The 23,349-nt window shown below is 34.1% G+C and overlaps 1 non-coding gene across 1 annotated transcript; it reads left to right on the forward strand.

The window, feature by feature from the left end:
* The first annotated feature begins 18,140 nt into the window (after nt 1-18,140).
* Nucleotides 18,141-18,207, forward strand: Smp_tRNA_02386_Sup_TTA.1.1. The gene has a single exon. It is a non-coding gene (tRNA).
* Nucleotides 18,208-23,349: the final 5,142 nt, after the last annotated feature.

Below are 23,349 nucleotides of genomic sequence, written 5' to 3' on the forward strand. Positions count from 1 at the left end.
TGAAAAAGACAAACGTTTATTTCGGGTTATCTTGTAAGTACAAAAAAATTTCTTTTACCTAAAGTGTTTATTAAAATTGAAGTTACACATTAACACCGTTGGATGCCGGCCGGCTCAGTGGTCTATCGGTTAAGTGCTCGCGCGCGAGACTGGTAGGTCGGGGGTTCGAATCTCGCGAGTGCGGGATGGTGGATGCGCACTGCTGAAGAGTCCCATAATAGGACGAAACGGCCATCCAGTGCCTCCAGTTTTTCCATGGTTGTCTAGCTTCAATTGACTCACGCTTTCAACTGTGCAAATACTAAATCTCCACAAAACCCCTTCTGATAAAATTATTAGTTTAACTGATTGAATGTCATAGTAAACTTCCGAGAGAATAATAAAAGACAATTCTATAACTTCCATTAATTACATGCAAATTTGTTATGATTGTGAATCTTTTAAAAGAAATGAAAATTGTATATTCACTTGGTGTTGTTCACTTATAAAGCTTGTGACCTAAGACAATATCGAGGTAGTTCGCACAGGATGTATATATGCGAACAAAAGACTGATCATTTGAAGTCCTAAATAACAATGGAAAGATACAAGTGAACAACACTAATTGAATTTAAAACTTCACCCAATAGCACAAGCAGGTGGCTATGAGGACTCAGCAGTTTAGTGAATAATACGATGGCTTTTGAAGCAAACAGTATTGGGTTCAAGTACCAGGGTGAACATCAACTCTGAGATGCAAGTACATCCAGCTAACGAGTCTCAAATAGAATTAGACGCGCGTTCTGGATTCCCCTGCTAGCCACTATCCATCTTTGCTTGTGAAATGAAAATTTGTCTACTGAAGTGTATCATGACAATTTTCATTGTTTTCTAAAGCTCTATCTTTTGTAAAATTTTGATAATCACTAACAGCAATAAGAAGGAAATGCACTAATACTAACTAACCCCCCCCCTAAATTATTGAATCGTATATTAGAACTCATCAAAATATTGTTTACATTAAGAATATATTCTCTTTAAGATATAAATAGGTCAATACAAACAACACTAAAACTAAACAGCAGCACGTAATTCGTATTTAATAAAACAAATAATATGTTTTAGTATATCAACAGGCTTATGCTCATTTATAAAATAGTTCAGATAATAAACAATACTTTTAGTAATCCATTTAAGAAAAAAACTAATCTAGACTTTATCAGAAGGGGGTTTCGTGGAGATTTTAGTTATTTTTATATAGTTGAGATCATGAGACAATTGAAGTTAGACCACCATGAAAAACCTGGAAGCAATGGACGGCTGAAGAATCTCACAATAGGATGAAACGGCCATCCAGTGCTTCAAGGTTTTCCATGATAGTCTAGCTTCGATTGACTCATTTAGATTTTATTTAAAATGATTGTTAGTTTCAAGAAAATCTTAATACTGTTTCAAATAAATTTAACAAGACCAATGAAGTTATGCTTTTCAGCTGAATACTTTCAAGGAAAGTTAATTGATGTTCTTGACAAAGAACCTGTTATATTCTTTTCATTTTTTTTCTTGAATATTCGCACTGTTTTTCTCTAGGTTTTCATGTAATATATATCTTTTTTATTTATCTAATCAAAAGATAGACCATAACAAAATGTTTATGTGATTGCCTATAGTTTTGTTATATATGTCAAAGTGGTGAGACTATAGTTTATGGACGACCTTTGAGAGACCCTAGAATGACATTGAGAGTGTCAACATAATAACTAAGACCAAATGACGATTATAAACCTGTGTGAGGAGTTCTAATTATAATTTACAGTTCATGGTTAAGGTTAGGAATTATACTTGGGGTTTTCATCATGAACTGATATAAGCTATAATGCCAAAACTCTATTTATCCAAATGGATGAGTTCATTTCGCGCCAAAATCAGAGACCTATTATCTTATACCTAATTGGTTCGTCCATAAATTATAGTGTCGCCGTCAAAGTTTGTACAAAAGGGAACAACTTGTTGTAGGATTATCACATGAAACTAACAATAAGATTACTATACCTTCGTCTTTTTTTCGGTCATTATTTTTTAAGTCATAAATACCACTTCATACAAAGACTAACATACACATAATATTAATCTTGTTTTGTTAATTATAATACTACTAAGGTAATGTTAAAGTTTTCTACAGATTTTATATAAGATTAACCAACATTTTTACGGTGTTCGGTGGTTCACCTCATAATTTTGGGCTTAGTTGATAAGAAAAAATTTCATTGCAGAACATAATTTTCGCAGGATATCTTGCTAATCATTCAAAGCTATTAACATCTATATGCTAAAAATACACTAACGCAACGTAACTCAACTTGGTGGATACAAATAACAAATAAAATGAAAGTCAAAGTATGAAACGAAATCTTCAATGAATATTAAGCTCATATACACAAGAGTGAATTTACTAAATTGACAGAAAAAACATCTGTAAAAACCTTCGTACCTCACAGATAATGGATAATTAAAAAAACTAATGCGCTACAAATTCACCAATGCGCTACAAATTCACCAATATATATCCTACCTCTAAATTGTCAATGATAATATTTCAAATAAATTATATAAAGCACTACAGTAAATGAAACACATAAACTATAATTTAATTAATTAACATAATCCAGCTTTTATATAATTGAGATAGTGAGCCAATGGAAGCTAGATCACCATGAAAAACCTGAGAGCACTGGACGGCTATTTCTTCCTATTGTGGGACATTAACACCGTTGGATGCTGGCCGGCTCAGTGTTCTAATGGTTAAGCACTCACGTGCGAGACTGATAGGTTCTGGGTTCGAATCTTGTGAGGAGGGATCGTGGATGCGCACTGCTGAGGAGTCCCACAATAAGACAAAACGGCCGTCCAGGTTTTCCATGGTGGTCTATCTTCAATGGACTCATGATCTCAACTATATATAATTACTAAAATCTTCACAAAACCCCCTTTCTGATAATAATCCAACTTTATTTAAAATAATTCATTCATATAATAAAACAAAAATACTTGTAGACATTGTAATTTCAAAAAAATTAATGAAATTCAAATCTTACCGTGGATAGATACAACAATTTAACTTTCCCAGTGATTAACTTATATATATATATGTATTATCTTCTTATAGTTAATATAGTAAAATAATAAAATACACCCACGCAATAGGTTACTATGTATTGGTGATTGCTCCCAACTATTTGTTATTCACAAATAATAATTCAATTTACCAAAAAAATAATACTCCAAGTAGATTTGAATATTTTAAAAAAAGAAAAAAAAGTAGTAATAATACTACTTTAATACTACTTATTGTAACCAATGATTTGACTTAGTAACTATCATACAAATTACATAAGTCTATTAAAAAAAAAAAAATTATTATCATTTCTACTGTACCATAGTGATTGTTTGTTTTTTTGATTTGTTGCTGGGTAATTCTCATTTTTCCTGTGTTCTTTTTTTTTCTTTTTTCTTTCATGAAATCCTCATTTTTGATTGGTTAAAATAAGTGAGAAAATTGTAGAAAGAAAAAGAAAGAAGTGTTCGAGGAAGAAATATTCATTTGTCTGCTTTTGGTATTAAATATATATGCTTTAATTCGATTTGTTCACCTATAAGGAAATAAGAATAGTTTAATCGAATGTATACATATACTGTGGTGTGGTCTACTATATATATGGTATTGGTCAGACATAGAATGTATTTTGGCAGAAGACCGATGAGGAAAGAACTGAAACGAAGCGCAATCGGAAGAAAAATGCACGAACAATGGAATTAGAGAAGAAACAGTGATGATCGAGACTATTGGTTGTTAATTTGCTAATTAACTGTCCATTGTATGGTTTTCAGAATTTACTGAGGTAGTCTGTAATTTTTGCTTAAATACATTCGATTGACTGAGTAGCTAATTACTATTGTAAGATTAATGATAATTGCAACTAGTCGTATGCAATTAGATAATATGTCTCTTCAATATATGTGTGTGATAATGATTATTTATTTTGATGAAGTTTTGTTTTCTGAGCTGAATGGTTTGGTCATGGGGCTTTCATCGTCCCTCTGAACGACATCAACAGTACCCGAAGTTTGTGCTGATGATGTCTTCTTATTCAGGACTCGTTAGTTGAATGTACCTGTACTCCAAAATTGATATTCACTCCAAGACTCAAACCCAATACCGAACGCCTAAAACACCATTGCGTTATCCACCTCGTTACAGAGTAAAACTCTGGATTCGAGTCTGCAACTGAACATCGACTTTTGAATACTATTACATTCAGTTAAGGATCGTCAAATAGGAAGAAGCGTAGATCTTGGATTTCACGATTAGCAACTATTCATCACTTCACATATTTTTCTGTATTTGGAATGTGTAAACCTAGACATAGTGAGTACATATTTCGATAACACTTAAACAAACCACTATTTTTTTCTTACTGTTTACTATTATTTACTCAAAATTTACTGTTAAAAGTAAATTAAAAACCATGATCATTTTACTATCAGCCTTCTACCCGAAGTTTGTGCTGATGATATCATTCAGAAGGACAATGAAAGCTCTACGACCAAACCATCTAGCTCAGAGAACAAAACTTCATCAAAATCCCCAACTTGAGCTACCAATCTTCTCTACCATCTCAAAATGAATATTTATTTTTAAAATATTCATTAATTTGTTTGTCTCAGCATATTACTGTTTAATACCAAGTAAGTAGTATGAATGATGTTTCTATTCGTTACAATTTTGCAAACTTTCATGTAGTATACTTAAAATAACAATGAATGTTTTTTTATTTCTTCATAAATTTGGAATAAGACGAGTTCAGTGATTTGATTAGAGGATATAATATGAATTCATTTTATTTTCAGGATACTGTCAACAGTTACCTATAGTCAGCAATATTAAAAGGGATAATATTTACGAATGGAAATGATCTTAGTGAAAAATTAATGTGAACATGCCTGAACTTAAAGTAGTTATGAATTAGGTAAAGCGTAAGTTGAATAAAATGTTATCACTTATATATTACCTACAAAATTAGGTTAATTGGAGAACTGAATACACGGTAATGGTATTCAAGAATGAGCCAGAACAAAAATGGAAAATTAAATGTCAAAAGATCTTTTAAATAATTTTTAGTATATCCAGAAGATTCCTTAATTTGGAAGTGATAATCGTTACAGATCAACCTAAGTTGAAGTATTATTAAAAATCCAGGAATCACTATGTGATATGTGTCACTGATGGCGACAGATAGAAGTAGTATGTATCATCAAAGTTAAAAAGATTGAAGAAAAGAGAATGAGAACAGAGAGAGATTGATGTGATAATGAAGGAAAAATGAAGTCTCAGAAAATTGATTAATATTTTACAAATGAAGTATTTACTACATGGTTCTCAGATTTTACTAAGAGGTTCCTTAAATTTGTGTTCAGATATGTTCGATTGTCCCCACTGATGTTCTCGTTCACTACAACCGGATAGCTATTTCATCTTAAGAATAAAACTTTTAATTAAGTTAATTATGAATTAATGAATTACTAAAAGTTATGTGAATTTTAACATAAATGATTTTAGATCAAAACACATGACTTAAGATCCGGTGGTTATAAGTTTGATCCTTGATGAGCTTTGTATGTAGACTTCTGAACGATTCGATAAAAAGATTAGAGAGGTATCTAGGACTTTATAAATGTCAATGGGACTATAATTTTCAAAGTTGAAACCATGAGTCAATTGAAGCTAGGCCACCATGGAAAACCTGGAAGCACACGACGGCCTTTTCGTCCTAATATGGGACTCTTCAGCAGCATGCATCCACGATCCCGCCTCGCAAGATTCGAACCTAAGGAACTATAATTGATGTCAATGAGTTAAAAAATTCACTCAGAAACTTAATTCTTATCCTTAATTCTCATCTGACTCGTTAACCAGGGATAAACTTTCCATTAACCTTAAAAGAACATTTGTATCCAAAGTTACGTAAACATTTGTAGAATGTTATAAAATAAATCATCATTATAAACAGTAAAACTAATGGTAGTAATAATGATAACCTGAATTACCATACATACATATGAGGCGGGATCATAAATTAATGATGCACTTAATTCATAGTACCGACTTAATTCAAGTAATTATTTAAATATTCAATATTAATTACCAATTTTTCCCATTAAAATTATCATCCATAAAATTGATTTTTTATTAATGAAAATACTTTTTTGTATCTAGATCATATACTTCATGAAACTGTATGAATCAAGAGAAAAAGACTGTATTAAAATAGTATGAGTTTATAACTTGTCCTGTTGAATTACCATTATTTTCATACCCTCTACGATATTACTTTTAGCCCTCAAATGCCCTGGTACGGCCAAGAGTGGGAAGAGTCCGCTCTCCATCTACAAATGCTCTCACATGGCCACGCGTATATAGCCTCTGACAGGGAAGTCCTACTCACTGCCTTCTCGTGGCGGAGGTGTTGTTTACGAAAGTGAGAGGATGAAACGCGAATGTCCGACGCTTCAATCGGGTTGGTGGATGCCGAAAGTCTATCTAGAGGAGTTGGTAAACCCTGATTCCAAACCAATGATGCACATGGGTTCCAGTATCCTGAGGGAACAAATGGCGTATGAACCTATTGTTGGTCACTGGCTACCATGGGAGTGCATCTCCTTACGATGCTTCACTGTCTTGTGGATCAGATCCTTAGGTGAAAGGCTCCGGATATGGCCCCTTAAGAAATGCGCCTGCTTCGGTTTGGGCTCCCGGGCAGCATCACAGTTAATATTATTCACTTATGTAATTTTTATCATCACAAATTGTGTTAGACATATTTTAGTGAACAAGAACACCAGTGGGTACAATCGAATGTATCTGAACATAAAATTACAGCATCCCTTAGTAAAATCTGAGAACCATATAGTAAATATCAAATTTGTAAAATATCAATCAATTGTCACAGCCTTCATTGTCCCTTCGTTTTCACATAAACCGCTCTCTTTTCTTTGATCTTCTTAATTTTGTACCGCCAGGTATTTCACTTTCAATTGATGATACATACTACTTATATCTGTCAACACCAGTAGCACACAACACAATATTAAAATTAATAATTAGTAGAAAATTGAAAACATTTAAGGGAAAAATATAATGTAAATTCAAAATGGTTTGCTGAAGTTGTAATCTTTTTTTTCGATACATGGTTTACAAAAAAAAATTATTTTCATAGTTGAAAGCGTGAGTCAATTGAAGCTAAACCACCAGGGAAAACCTGCAAGCACTGGACGGCCGTTTCGTCCTATTGTGGGACTTCTCAACAGTGCGTATCCACGACCTTATTATATCATTAGCAAAAAGAAACTTAAATCATTCAGTCGTTGGTAATCATGACTAATGAGTCCCGAATAAGATGAAACAGGAGTCTTTAATTCCATTACTAATAATAAATTCCTGTATTCTTGAAAAATCTTTAATATGTTAAGGGATTTAATTATTATATAAAGGAAATACTTGTTGACATATGATCATATCTATCATATATTGTAGAAGGTTCTTTTACATAAGATATATATGTATAATATTCAGTCTATAAAATGTATTTACATCCTTGTTTTACTATACTAATGTGACTTCAAAATAACTTCTGATTGAACCCTTTCATTATCATAAAGGGGTTTTGTGGAGATATAGTTAAGATCATGAGTCAATTGAAGCTAGACCACCGTGGAAAACCTGGAAGCACTGGATGGCCGGCTCAGTGGTCTAGTGGTTAAGCGCTCACACGCGAGATTGATCGGTCCTGGGTTCGAATCTCACGAGGCGGGATCGTGAATGCGCACTGCTGAGTAGTCCCACAATAAGATGAAACGGCCGTCCAGTGCTTCCAGTTTCTCACGGTGGTCTAGCTTCAATTGACTGGTGATCTTAACTATATGAACTCTTTCATGTAAGTAATTTAAACTCTTTTTGTAATTATGTTTCTAAATATCACAGGTTGAAGAAAGCTGATGAGAATCAAACGAAATAAAATGAATTCATGCTATTCTGTTAGAATCTTTGTTCTTACTCTCTTCAAAATAATGAAGTAAACTATGTGTATGAAAAATCATTTAACAAGTTAAGGTCACTTGTTAATCCAGATTCAAGTGTCGAGTAATTATAGAGGTTAGATTTTCTTTTACTTCGTCAAGATTATCATACACGCATCCGTTTTAGGACCTAGATGAACTTAAAATTAACTAACTGAACAATGAATGAATGTTGTAAATTGCAAGTTTTGTAGCATCTTCAATAACCAACTCAAAAAATGATCATCTTAATTTTAAAACGAAATAGATTCGTGATGAAATTATAAAGCTTTTTCAATCCTAGATTTAAGATTACTTCAGTGAATAAGATGATGTTGAAATAGACTGAAGTAAGTGGTTTTGTACCATAATTGGGTTGGTTGAAGTTAGATATTATTACCGTTGGATGTAAGCTCATTGGTCTGCAAGTTAAGCGTTCTCTCACGAAACCGATAGGTCCTGGGTTCGAATCTCAAGAGCGGGATCGTGAATGTGCACTGCTGAGGAGTCCCATACTAGAACGAAACAGCCATCTGATGTTTCCAGGTTTTCCATAGTGGTCTAACTTTAATTGACTCATGAATTCAACTATAAGAAACCAAAATCAATTAGATTCTTATTTCGAAAGATAATCCAACTTATATTATTTCATAATATAAACCATCTATAAAATATTTGATAATAGTTGTATATGATTATATTTACTCTTAAATGGGATGGGAAATGATTTTCAGCATATTATATTCATAAATCAACAGGATATTCTGGTCCTCTTATAGTGAACAAGGACGTGGGTGGGGACAATCGAATGTATTTGAGCACAAAATTACAGACTATCTCACTACAATCTAAAAACTGTACAGTAAACAGTTAATTTGCGAACTATCAATCAATTGTCTTAATATTGACCATTCCTTCTGAAAATATCAGTCTATGGTCTCCGATTATTATTGTCCATGCATTTTCATAACTATTGCGTCCCGTTCCCGTTCTCTTCTTATCGATCTTCTACTGAAATACTTTCAATACCCGACCATTGTTCTATACTACTTATGTGGATATAAGTAGCCAACACCACAATAGTACACAATTGTATTTACTTGCTTTACGATAAAATGGTTATTACTTTTATTCAAATTATACATCATATATATATATATATATATACGTCATGTACACTTATTTATAGTCATGATTGCTTTGATACAGGTTGCACTCAATACCAAATGAATACAAAGATATATTTTGATGTTGGTTTGTTCTCTGAGCTGGATGGTTTGGTCGTGGAGCTTTCATCGTCCTTCTGAACGACATCATCGTCACAAACTTCCGGTAGAAGTGAAGTGTTTGAATTTCTCCACATGTGATTCACAGCTTGTCCTCTGCACCTCGATGTTGATTGGTTCTTATTGACCTTAAATCTGTCATTGTTTATTTCTTTGTTTTGGTTGTATCTCCTATTGGTTTGATTTTGTTCCTATATTCCTGCATAATTTTCTTGATTGGTTGATAGATTGGATTGATTTCAATATGTTTGTTTATTGCTGATTGACCTGAGTGCCAAGCTTCTAAAAATTCTCTGGTATTTTTGGAATTGCTTCTGTCCAAAATCTGCACATTTTCCCAGTCGAATGTATGTCCGTAGTTGTCCATATTATTCGAAAGGAGTGATTCGTAAGTTGTTTTGAAAAAAACAATAGTCACACATATCACAGTAATATGAGGCATATGACTCGATCTTATGGATAATTGGGGGTTATATGATTTTAGAGCACTGTAATGACTCGATTCTTGATACCATTTATGGCCGAGGTATCTTTATTTAGTTTATAAATTGAATAGATTTCAGTGTGTCTTTGTTGATTGTTGATTAGTGCAAGTGCCAACCTGCTTTCAAGAATTCTCTGCTGTTCTTAGTATCCCCACTATCCAAGATTTTAACATTTTCCCTATTATATATGTATTCACAATTGTACACGTGGATTGATGTGAGTGAAGTTACGTCGCGGTGTTTGACAACTAGCTAGGGTTCATTCAGACGAAGATGCAAATGTCATCAACTTTTCGAATGGAATATTTCGTGCAGTTAGAAAGGGTGGTGCATAGCATTTTCTTTTCATTTCATTATTTGGTTTACATAAGATTATTTGATTTGATTTCCTTGGTTTATGTGTTGCACATATTCCAAACGATCTCAGTAATCTTACCATAACTTTTAATGTGTGAACTATATACGGTACAATGATCCGTTTATTAGTTTCCGTATATAACAAATTTAGCATTGTTACACGGCTCTTTAAATCATCTGCATCTACAGAGAAAAAACAAAGAAATAGAGCATCGAACAACAACAAAAATATACCCTGAAAAATCTCCCGTTTTACTTCTGCTTCACTTACTCCTAATTTACTGACCTCACTACAAACAATTCTATACAAATTATTCAACTGTTTCACGTAACCTAAAAACAATGAATGACAGTGTATTCTGGATTTAACCATACATAGTGTAAAGATATCATAATTTCTGCTTGTGAACAAATAAATGCATAAATTGTCAACATGAAGACAAGTTGGATAATCACTCTCAACGATGATAATGTTCCCACATTCAAAATCACTATCATTTCATTATTGGATTGATATGGAACTGCTAGTGTTGAAATTTTCTCAGCATCGTTAAAAGAGAACAGGTAATCGACGTGTCACACAAACAATCATAGTGACCAACATTCACAGATATATTGTGGCAGACTGTTCGAGAATCACTGATCCAATGTGTACTTTGTCGTTAATTGGAATTGTGAGTGAAGTTAGAATGAAATATATTCACTCTCGATATTGAGTTGAGTATCATAAATCGGTGAATCTTCAGACTCGGTTGCAATGCTAAATATTAAAAAGGACTTTTCTGTTTCTTGAAGAAAATAGTATATTTAGTATATGCCACCATAAATAACCGACTACTAGACTAATGCATCTGAATTTTTGGTGTAAATTACAATTACTGTTGAGCATCCGGAGTGTTACTCAACGATTGATAGATTGTAATATATGTTCGTCTTTAATAAGAACACTACTGAGAATAAGAGTACAGTATTCTAGAAGTTGTCAGAAATACGATGTTCAACAGAATACTTGTGTTACTGTTGTTGAGGTTATGTAATATACAAACTAGAAGCTGACGTGACCTAAATGCGCGAATTGTTAGTCACTCTGAGAAGTGCATCTTACGTAACTATTTTAGTCTTTGGTTTACCACTGAAGGAACCCTTGGTTGCTCCTTACCACCTTCAGTGGAGTTGAAATTGAGATAAGGATTATGAAAGCAAATCTATACGCATTTGTCAATGTTACTTTTCATGTTTCATCGAGAACACTATAAAATAAGCTTTCTTAGCTTGATGTAATTTTTCCTGTTGGTAATCTCTTTGGGAGAAGGTGAATATACTACCTGAAGGTCATCGTCATACAGAAAGGGCATACTCATGATGAAGCAATTGCAATTATAATTTATATAGGCTATGAAATTCAGAGGTCATGAGAAACTATCTTTAACTATACAGTTTGTGACCGAATGAGATTCCAATAGGGAGGGGATATTTCTTTTAACTACTTGATATCTGTCAATGAGGACAGAATTAGACCACTTGATCATGGAGTCTCTAATTTCATAAAATGTGGGTTTACCTGCAAGGAGCGGTGAGTAACCATGTCGTAAGCTTTGAAGATTAATTGTTCATCTATTGTTATTAGCCCTAACTCCTGTGACCTGATTATGTATAATTACGATTGCTGACTAGTAGTATGTTGTTACCTACTAGTTGATATATATAACCTTATGAGTATTTTGGTTATACTGATAGACGATGGTAGAAGTCTTCTCTGTCTGTGTACCAAGCTATGATTAGTAGTCTCACACTAAGATGGAACAGTTATCCGACACCTCGCATTTTCCAATGGTTCCTCAGCTAAGTTCAATCTAAGATGCAAATTACAAAGCGTTAAATTATGTTTATTGACTGAATTCAAATACGGTGATTAGTAAAATAAATCAACATATATTTGTTTAAAAAAATAATTTACTCATTTTTTAAAATATTTTTTCAGTAAATGGTCGTGTACATCGTCTTCTACGTAAGGATAATTACTCTGAGAGATTTGGTGCCGGTGTTTCCGTCTATCTAACTGCAGTTCTCGAATATTTGGTTGTAGAATTGTTGTTGTTGCTTTCTCGTAGTCAATGAAGTTGATGTAAAGTGATGAATTCCATTCAATTGATTATTCCACATTGATCCGTACAGTTGCGATTTGGTCTGTACACGATCGATCCTTTCGAAATCCAGCCTGTTGATCTCGAAGTTGGGCGTCTACGGAGTACCTCATTCTGTTTAACAATACCCTGTTGAAGACGTTTCCTGGTATTGAGAGAAGAGTGATGCTCCTGTAGTTATCACACTTGCTGAGATCGTCTTTCTTTGGTATTTTGATCAGAAGTTCTTCTTTCCAGTCTGTTTGTACTTGTTCTTCATCCGAAATCTTACTGAAGAGAATGTGGAGTATCGTTGCATTTGCTGCTACATCTGCTTTCAGTGCCTCTTCTGGAATGTTATCTGTTCCTGCTGCTTTACCGCTCTTGATTTGTCTGATGAGTAAGTAAGTAAGTAAGAATTGTTGGAATTAGCTGATAATTCCGCTCTGGATAGCAGGAAGACTTGCATCATTCCAAGACATTTACAGTTTATCAACCACAACGATGAAGAATTGAACAAGCTTCTTGGTGAAGTTGCAATTGCACAAGGAAGTGTGCTCCCAAACAAATTGAAATATAAATGGTAGATATTTCTTTTGTTAAATTTAATGAGTTATTACGTTAAAAGGAGCTAGGAGATTTTCTTCAGTTTTGAAATAAGTTAGATTTATAAATCATAAAATAGATATATTTATACAGGAAATGATAAATGACAAGTATGATTTTCAGTCGATTAATTATATTTGAGTAGTATCAAGATATAGGAAAATTTTATGATTGGTATACAATGAAAAAAAACAATAAAAATTAATGAGACAGTTTGGAATTGACTAGTTCTCTCTTTATGAGTTTGTTTTAAATATTCCCTTGATTTGACTTAGTTTTATTCCCTAAAACAAATTTGTATTTCTAAAAAGTTAGTTACATTAAAAGGAATGTGCATGGTAAGCAAAGATGGATAATGGCTAGTAGTGGAATCCAGGACGCGCGTTTCGTCCTATTCGGGACTCGTCAACTGGATGTACCTGCATCTCACAGTTGATGTTCACGCTGGGACTCGAACCCAGTACCTTTCGCTTAGAGACTAACCAGTTGCAGTCCTAACATATCAATGGGAAGATTCAAACAAACAATTCTAAATGAATTTAAACTTCACCCCATCGCACAAGCAAGTGTCTATCAGGACTCAGTGGCCGAGTGGATAACGCGATGGCGTTTGAAGCGAAAGGTACTGGGTTTGGAGTTCCAGAGTGAACATCAACTCTGAGATGCAGGTACATCCATCTGACGAGTCCCAAATAGGATGAAACGTGCGTCCTGGATTACACCGCTACTCACTATCCATTTTTGCTTACAACTTGATAATAGTTGTATATGATTATATTTACTCTTAAATGGGATGGGAAATGATTTTCAGCATATTATATTCATAAATCGACAGGATATTCTGGTCCTCCTGTAGTGAACGAGAACACGGGTGTAGACAATAGAATGTTTGAGCTCAACATTACAGACTATCTCACTAAAACATGAGAACCATATAGCTAATAGTTAATTTGCAAACTATCAATCAGTTGTTTTAATCTTGACCGTTCCTTCTGCATATATCAGTCCATAGTCTCCGATTAATATTATTCATGCATTTTCATACCAATTGTGTCCCGTTCCCGTTCTCTCCTTATCGATCTTCTACTGAAATATATTCAATACCCGACTATCACTATATACTACTTGTGTGGATATAAGTAGCCCAAACCACACTCCTACTAAGAATTAACTATTTCCAACAGCTGCCTCTTATTACTATATTCGTTGTAACTATCTCCCTTCTAAAATAACATTTATGAACTTCATCATTTCAAACAATTTAACAATACATAATTATTTTTTATATGTATCATTATTTTCTGTATCAGCCTGATTATGGTTGAAAATCGGAATGTATTCTGTATATATGTTCAAAATAAAATAATCGATTATAAGCAAAGATGGATAGTGGATAGCAGTAGAATCCAGGACGTGCGTTACATTCTATTTTGGACTTGTCAGATGAATGTGCCTGTATCTCAGAGTTGATGTTCACTCTGAGACTCCAACCCAATACCGTTCACTTTAAACGCCATCGTGTTATCCACTTAGCCATTGAGTCCTGATATCCACTTACTTGTGCAATGGGTTAAAGTCCTAAACATCAACCGTAAGATTCAAGTAAACAATACCAAGTGCATTTAGAATAATCTATGATTATACATATGGTCTTATGTCTATTCGAACCATAGAAAATATTATAAACAACTTTATCTGTTTAGTTTATTGTCTTCTGTTATACATTTAGCTGTGAAATATTCATGATCTAAATAATTCTATATTCATGACATAAGTGTTTTATATTTGATTTATAGGCTGAATTCATTACTCATAAACACTACTAGACATCAAATCGAAATCAATATATCACATATTTATTATTTAATCAAAGTTCAATGATTCGACTTTCCTACTTCAATTAATGTCACTGATGATTTCTGCATTTTTAAAACTCAATCAAAAAAGTTTGTTGAAAAATTTGGAAGTTTTTCTTTAAACCTTCATACTTTTTTTCATAGTTGAAATCATGAGTCAATTGAAGCTAGACCACCATGGAAAACCTGGAAGCCTTTAACGACCGTTTCATCCTATTGTGAGACTCCTCAGCAGTGCGCATCCAAGATCCCGCCTCACGAGATTCGGAACCAGGACCTACCAGCCGCGCGCCAGAGCGCTTAACCAATGGAATCTCTACAAACCCCTGCTTCATACTTTTGTTCCCTAGACGCACGGTTGTCCATATTGTTGAGAAATTTAGAAGAATAACAAAACATCTATTCAATACACTTCAATGAATAGAATAAGTTTGTGGAGATTACTGAGTTTTGATTAAGATCATGAATCGATTAATGTAAGACCACTATTGAAAACCTAGAAGCACTGGAAGATAGTCGTGAATTGGATGAATTTATATATTAACACCGCTGGATTACAGCTCAGTGGTTTAAAGGTTAAGCGTCCAAGAGTGAGACCTAAGGTCATGAATTTAAATTCTGCAAACGGAAGCGTGGATAAGGAGTCCTATACTAGGACTGAACGGTGGTCCAGTGCTTTCAGGTTTTCAATGGTAGTCTAACATTGATCGATTCGTGATCTCAATCAAAAACTTAACAATCTCCACAACCGTATACTGATACCTTTAATTTTGTGATCATAACTAATTTTAAGACCTACTTATTATAGTTTTGTGGTAAATTCATTTCTATAGAAGGACATAGGTCGGCTTACAATAAACTCTAGAGAGGCTCATAAAGAGACCAACCAATCAGCGATTAGTTAGAAGCTATGCTACTAAAATGCTACTAAAATAACAAGGTCCTGATTGGCTGTTAACATACTGTTACTATGGGATCTCAAGGTCTTTTAATTACTATAAAACCCCTGTTTTTTCTGTACATAATGAACCTTGTAGTAAAGTGCTTCTCTGATACTCGTGTCTTCTCTCTGGTCTTTCAAGTCGCTGAGTAGTGCTAGCCTGGGGTTATCCGAATAGTTAGGATACGAAAAAAAGCGGTCAACTTACAAGACATAACAAGAAGGACATAAACAAATGTGTTTAATCAACTCTGGACAAATTGCTTCGAAGTAGTCTTCTTTTAAAATAATCCACACAGTTAAAGGAGTTGGATCGAAGAAAGGTGTAATCAAAAACTTATGCACTGCTGAATATAAAAACAATACGTCCAACCTCTCATCCTTCCTTGACCCTAATTCCCTTCTGTAGTATGTTTCGGTTTGCTTTTTTTCTTACTTTTTTTAAATTAGTGTTTTGTAATTTTAAACTGTAATCAGTTATTAAGTCCACTTGTTATTGTTTGTTTGAATCTTCCCATTGATGTTTAGGGCTGTAATTGATCAGTCTCTTATTGGCATATGTGCATACTGCGCGTATTGCCTCGATATAACATTAATTCACAAGCATTATAAGCAAAGATAGATAATGGCTAGTAGTGGAATCCAGGAAGCGCGTTATTATTACCCTTAAACAATTTTTTCATGATTATCATTCAGTTTTTATTATTATGACCTTTATGTTTTTCGGGTTTTTTTCTCTTCATATCTGTCAAGTGGACAATTATCTTTCATGATTGTGACACGTAAATTATTTTCATCTTTGATATTCTTCTCTTACCTCTTGATTATTGTATAACCTCATTTAATCATAAGAATCTCGAGTCACATTATGATGCAATCTTTTCTATCCTTCTATAAATATATATTTACCATATAACTATAAGTACTGTAGACCATCAACGTTGATGATCTATGTCGAATGATTGGAAGCCTACTCGAGTAAGACAGGAACGGTGTAACGAACAAGCTAACTTCGAAATCACACCTCGCGACCAGCACCTTACGTGGATTGCCCCATCGACGTATCAAGGGATCATGGATGCTCTGAAGACTGTACAACACAAAGGACGTTATTACAGAAATATATTAGTTAAAGTAGATACAAGCGAAAGTAGAACCACTGCCGCATGAGCCAATCCATGGCGTATGATTAACTGATGCGTGTTGGTTGTCCTTGACCTTGACGGGGATCGATGACCTGTTCGATATTTAGTGACCCAACTACCGGATGATTTGGCTAGGGTTCAATGACATTTCACTAGTCCTACAGTACGAATATACAGTTAAAGTTGATGATTTCGTCGAAAAGATGAATTTCCTCGCTGAATTCTCATATATCTATATATAACCTTATAACCATTAGAGTGGGTTGGAGAATGCTGGTCGGCGGCCTATGCTCCTCCACGAGGGGTAACAGGCGTAAGTAAGTAAGTAAGTAAGTAAGTAAGTAAGTAGGTAAGCAAGTACAACCATTAACTCCAAATAATCCTGTATGCTTAATAGTATAAACTTATTCAAGCATAAATAAGCTTAATCAACATAGAATAGTAATATTTAGATCTGTTTATCGTATACACAAAGTAGTTATGTATAGTAGTATAAGTTTAACTCGTAAATAAATTATTCAAAACTTAATATTTTAGCATAACAAACTATGAGATTGGGTATAATCGAAAAAATGAATTAGGTTGACGACACTTTGAAAAAAACAATAATAGTATTAAATGCCAAGTAAGCCTATGGTTTATACATTTTTGTACTCAATATATATTACCTTAGTTTAATTACTATGAACTTATCTAGATTATTATATAAATATCTATATTGTCAAGAGATCAATTACAAATGTAATAAATCACTGGTAATGTCATGTGACATGGCTATCAATTTTGTTGAAAACAATCTCTTTATTGTTACAGATATATCATTATGATAACTACAGAATAGTATAAAACATACATTAAATAGGAAGAATATGTATTTGTAAAATCTTAGCGAATGGATTTGAAGTAAATCCAACGTTTCGCCAGTCAATCTGGTTCATTGTTTTTCAAGGAAATATAATCGAATATCAAAATTGTAAGCAAAGATGAATAGTGGCTAGGAGTGGAATCCAGTTTGACGCGCGATTCGTCTTATTCAGGACTCGTCAGCTGGATATACCTGCATCCATCTTTGCTTACCATGCTTGTGAATTAAGGCTATACCGAGGCAATACGCACAGTATGCATATATGCCAATTAGAGACTGATCAGTTGCAATCCTAAACATCAATGGGAAGGTTCAAACAAACAATACTACGTGAATTTAAACATCAAAATTTTCGAATATAAACGGGTACAAGTGGCTATCAGAACTCAGTGGCTGAGTGGATAACGCGATGGCGTTTAAAGCGAAAGGTACTGGGTTAGAGCCCCAGAGTGAACATCAACTCTGAGATGCAGGTACATCCAGCTGACGAATCCCAAATAAGACGAAACGCGCGTCAAAATGGATTCCACTGCTAGCCATTATCCATCTTTGCTTACCATGCTTGTGAAATAAGGCTATATCGAGGCAATACCCGCGGTATGCACATATGCCAATTAGAGACTGACCAGTTGTAGTTCTAAAATATCAATGGGAAGATTCAAACAAACAATACTAAGTGAATTTAAATGGGTACATGGTTCTTCGGTTCATTGTATACTGAATAGGTCATCCAATCAGCGTGAAAAATGTCTAAACTAGGTATTATTGTATAGATATTAGTGTGTAAGAGACTTGTGATGTGAAATAATATGTATTAAGATAACATATTGTATATATACGTAAGTGGTGAGAGGTGAAATCTTATTCACAATACGTTGTCTCCTGTCGGTGAATTTTTAAGAAAACATCATATATGTCACAGCATGTATAAAATGAAGACAAATAAACAAAATAAAAGAATGAATGAATTCGAAGAATAAGAAGAATATAACTTGAAACTAAATATTTATATTATTTTAATGTTCCAATTAACTGTTTAACGAATCCCGATAAGACAAATGCTTAGAATCATTGAATGTAATTGTCAGTCAGATAATACAAAATAGATAAAACGGAAAGGAGTTCAGGTTTTTACTTATTAATGATTAGCTGCCATGGCACAGCTAATTTTATTCCATCTCTCCTATTAATACTGTTTGGATTAGCCCATATGTATAGGGCTTCGGCTGTGTTGTTTCTCCTTGTAAGAATTAAAAGCTTTTTGAAGGATTTTTGTGTGAACGAAATCAATTGTATGACCCGATTCTATAGAGTGTAATGCTATCGCTGATTTGTTCTCCAGTTTCCTTACATCATCTGAGGATTTAGGAATGTGTTTCAAACATTGTTTGTGTTCCTTCATCCTCATATACAGTTGCCTTGATGTTTTATCTACATCAAACATAAGTTCAAAACTTCTTTCAAGTAGTCACCAAATGTATTCATCTTGAATTTACATCAGTATAGAAAAAAAGTATATGAATGATTAGTGAAATAAGAAAATGATGACATTGGATCGTGTGACATTGTCTATGAATAAATAATTCTCTATAATGATCTATTAGATGTAGGAATAAAAAGTAAATTATGATCAAATAATCGACTGTATTTTAGTAGTCTAGTCATTTTACCAGTATAATTACAATTTCCATAAATCATGTTTTTTTTTGTAAGTGACCTTGAAAGCAGAACATTCCCTCCTTGTTTTCTATTGTTTTTTTCCTCGTTATTTTTAGTGAAGAAGTTAGTTAGACAGGGGATAAATGATTCTCTATAATGAACCTACAATTCCATATTAAGCATTCTCTTTTGTTGTTTCTGAAATGTTAATTTCTTATTGTTAACAATATATGGTTTGATAAAAGTCAGATATAATTGTGAATAAATAGACTATATGCTTTGAATTATAGCAGAAGTTTTCTAACAGGCCATATCCACACAATAAAGATGAATAGCATATAATATTTACTCCACCTGGAGCTCCTCTATGGTTACTGATAGTTCCAAGCCCGGATAAAGAAGGAGGTTTGAGCAGTGGGTAGAAAAATAACTCGCAAAAACAACGCTAACCAGAAAACATTATTCAAACCATTTAAACTCTGTCCTGAGAGTTAAAAGGTCTTCATTTAGAAGAGTTATGACGCCTCATGATGAAAGCCAAGTTCCTTCGGAAGTCATGAGGCTGATGCCCCTTCTGACAACCAGAGCAACCATTTATTTAGGTACATGGGATGTTCGTACAATGTGGGAGACCGGGAGAGTGTTCAAAATAGGTTAAGAAATGAAAAGATACAACCTGGAGGTGCTTGGAATCAGTGAAACACGTGGACGCAGGTTGGACAACAACTACTATCTTCAGGGGAACTTCTGTTATACTCCGGTCATGAAGAAGAAAATGCCCCACATACACAAGGAGTTGCATTGATGCAGTTCAAATAAGCACAAAATGCATTTATAGGACGGAAATCGCATGGACCAAGGATCATCAAAGCCTCCTTCAAAACAAGGAAAGAGGGTATTACAATGAACGTCATCCAATGCTATGAGCCTACCAACGACTACAATGAAGACGTTAAAGATCAAGTCGCTGAGTATATTTAGCTTGGAGGTTACGAGACTGACTTAGGAACCGAGTATAGCGTTCAACTAGCAAGACTCATCAGTGAATATGTGAAAGATTTAGCAGTGACGGCGAAAGAGGCTGCGAGAGAAGGAAACACGAGAAAATTGTATGACACAACGAAGAAACTCGTTGGAAATAACCGTAAACCAGTACGACCAGCGAAAAGCAAGGAAGGCTGGATAAACACCAACACTGATGAACAACGAATCAGGTGGGTAGAACACTTCAAAGAACTCTCGAATCGATCAGCACCACTGAACCCACCCAACATCCAAGTATCAGCCAAGGACCTCCCAACGATTGAAGAGATCAGCATGGCCATCAGACGAATCAAGAGCGGCAAAGCAGCAGGACCAGATAACATTCCAGAAGAGGCACTGAAAGCAGATGTAGCAGCAAATGCAACGATACTCCACATTCTCTTCAGTAAGATTTCGGATGAAGAACAAGTACAAACAGACTGGAAAGAAAGACTTCTGATCAAAATACCAAAGAAAGACGATCTCAGCAAGTGTGATAACTACAGGAGCATCACCCTTCTCTCAATACCATGAAACGTCTTCAACAGGGTATTGTTAAACAGAATGAGGTTCTCCGTAGACGCCCAACTTCGAGATCAACAGGCTGGATTTCGAAAGGATCGATCGTGTACAGACCAAATCTCAACTCTACGGATCAATGTGGAATAATCAATTGAATGGAATTCATTACTCTACATCAACTTCATTGACTACGAGAAAGCATTTGATAGCGTGGATAAGACAATACTATCTAGGCCTCTTCGACACTACGGTGTGCCTGAGAAGATAGTCAATATCATACGGAATTCCTGTGATGGATTAAACTACCAAATCATTCATGGAGAAAAACTCACCGACTCATTCGAGGTAAAGACCGGTGTTAGGCAAGGTTGTTTACTTTCATCCTTTCTCTTTCTCCTAGTGATCGACTGTATCATGAAGACGTCAACATCTGGGGGAAAGCACGAGATATATTGGACAGCTAGGATGCAGCTGGACGATTTAGACTTCACAGATGATCTGGCTCTTTTATCACACACGCAACAACAAATGCATGAGAAAACGACCAGTGTAACAACAGCCTTACCACCCAACGGCGCAACAAGACAAGCCCTCACATGGAATCCTCAACGCCAAAGGAGAAGAGAAAGATCAAAGGACATATTACTCCGAGAAATGGAGCCAGACATGAGAAAAATGAACAACAACTAGATAAAACTAGAAAGGAAGGCACATAATAGAGTGGGTTGGATAATGCTGTTTGGCAGCCTATGCGCCATTCGGGGTAACAGGCATAACTAAGTAAGTAAGTAAGTAATTAAGCACATAATATAGTTTAGTCCATTAAGGCAAAATACATTATAAAAAAACAATTTACATATTTAAACCTACTCATACAAACCATCATCATCATCATCATCATAAATCTTCTAACAATTGTAATGAAGCATAAATCAAACAGGTCAAATGCAAATTTGTGAAGGGAAAAAAAAAAGAAAATCGGGAAAAAATCTCCTCTCATAATTGAAAGTGTTACATTCAAAATATAAAACGAAATTAAAAAGAAACAATTAGGTCAGTATGACAACACAAACTGGTGAAAGACAAAACGATAACACATAATTGAATAAAGAAAGCTCCCCCCCCTCCAAAAAAAAGAAAGAAAAGAATAAATTAATTGAATTGAAATGAATAGAAATAAAATAATGATGACATATATATATAGATATTCACTCTTATTAAATTACTATAGTGATTATTGAATAGTCATTTTTTCTTGCCAACTCAGATCCAACAAACTACCACGATAACTGATTAATAAATCCAATGACTATTCAATGATTGGAAAAGAAAACTAATTTTGTTCTGTCGAAATTCATAAATTTTTTTTTAATTTTAGCTTGTGCATCTTATCTTATCTTGATTATGTTACTAACGGAAATGCTAATTCATCCATATGATTATTTGTATGCTAATGAACAGTTTTCTTCAATCGGTTATTTGATCAAATGACCCTAAACTTAGTGCTCAAATCATAATTGTGACAATTTACAACACCAAAAACACCCCCACCAACAACAAAAAGATTTGGAAGAATTAAACCAGTTTCTAATCATTGAAATGATAAATAGAGTAATTTGAGCTAAATGCAAAATATGTTTATCAAGTAGAAAAGGTTATTTCTATTATTAAATATAATAAAAGTTATGGGTTAGAGAAAATATTTGTTGTTTTTAATTTTTAAATTAGATTTTTTAATTTACATTTTGTATAGTTGAGATCATAAGTAAATTGAAGCTATAACACCATAGAAAACCTGGAAGCACTAGATGACCGTTTCATTCTATTGTGGGACACCTCAGCGGTGCACATACACAATACCGCACTCGTGAGATTCGAAATCAGGACCTATCAGAGCACTTAGAGCACTTAACCATTAGACCATTGAACCGGCCGGCATCCAATGGTGTTAACGTCTAACTTCAACTAATCCATGAAATTGAGCAGCTATTTCTCCCAACAAACCCGGTTGAATTCCACTGGTTACTCCTTCTTACTGGAACTACAGGAAATACCTTATGGAGGCAATCACTAGTGAGTATATGATCATTACCAGAAGGGGGTTTTGTGGAGATATTAGTAATTTTATATAGTTGAGATCATGAGTCAGGTTTTCCATGGTGGTCTAGCTTCAATTGACTCATCATCTCAACTATATAAAATTACTAAAATCTTCACAAAACCGCCTCTTGATTTGTTTCTTGGTAATACAAATGCTGAGGATTCCCACAATGGGAAGAAACGACTGTCCAGTACTTCCAGGTTTTCCATGGTGTTCTAGCTTCAACTGACTAAATACTAAATATATTATTTCCTTCAAGAAACAGAAAACTCATTTTCGATATTCAGCAT

This window comes from Schistosoma mansoni (genome assembly GCF_000237925.1).
Source record: "Schistosoma mansoni, WGS project CABG00000000 data, chromosome 1 unplaced supercontig 0034, strain Puerto Rico, whole genome shotgun sequence".
NCBI lineage: Eukaryota > Metazoa > Platyhelminthes > Trematoda > Strigeidida > Schistosomatidae > Schistosoma > Schistosoma mansoni.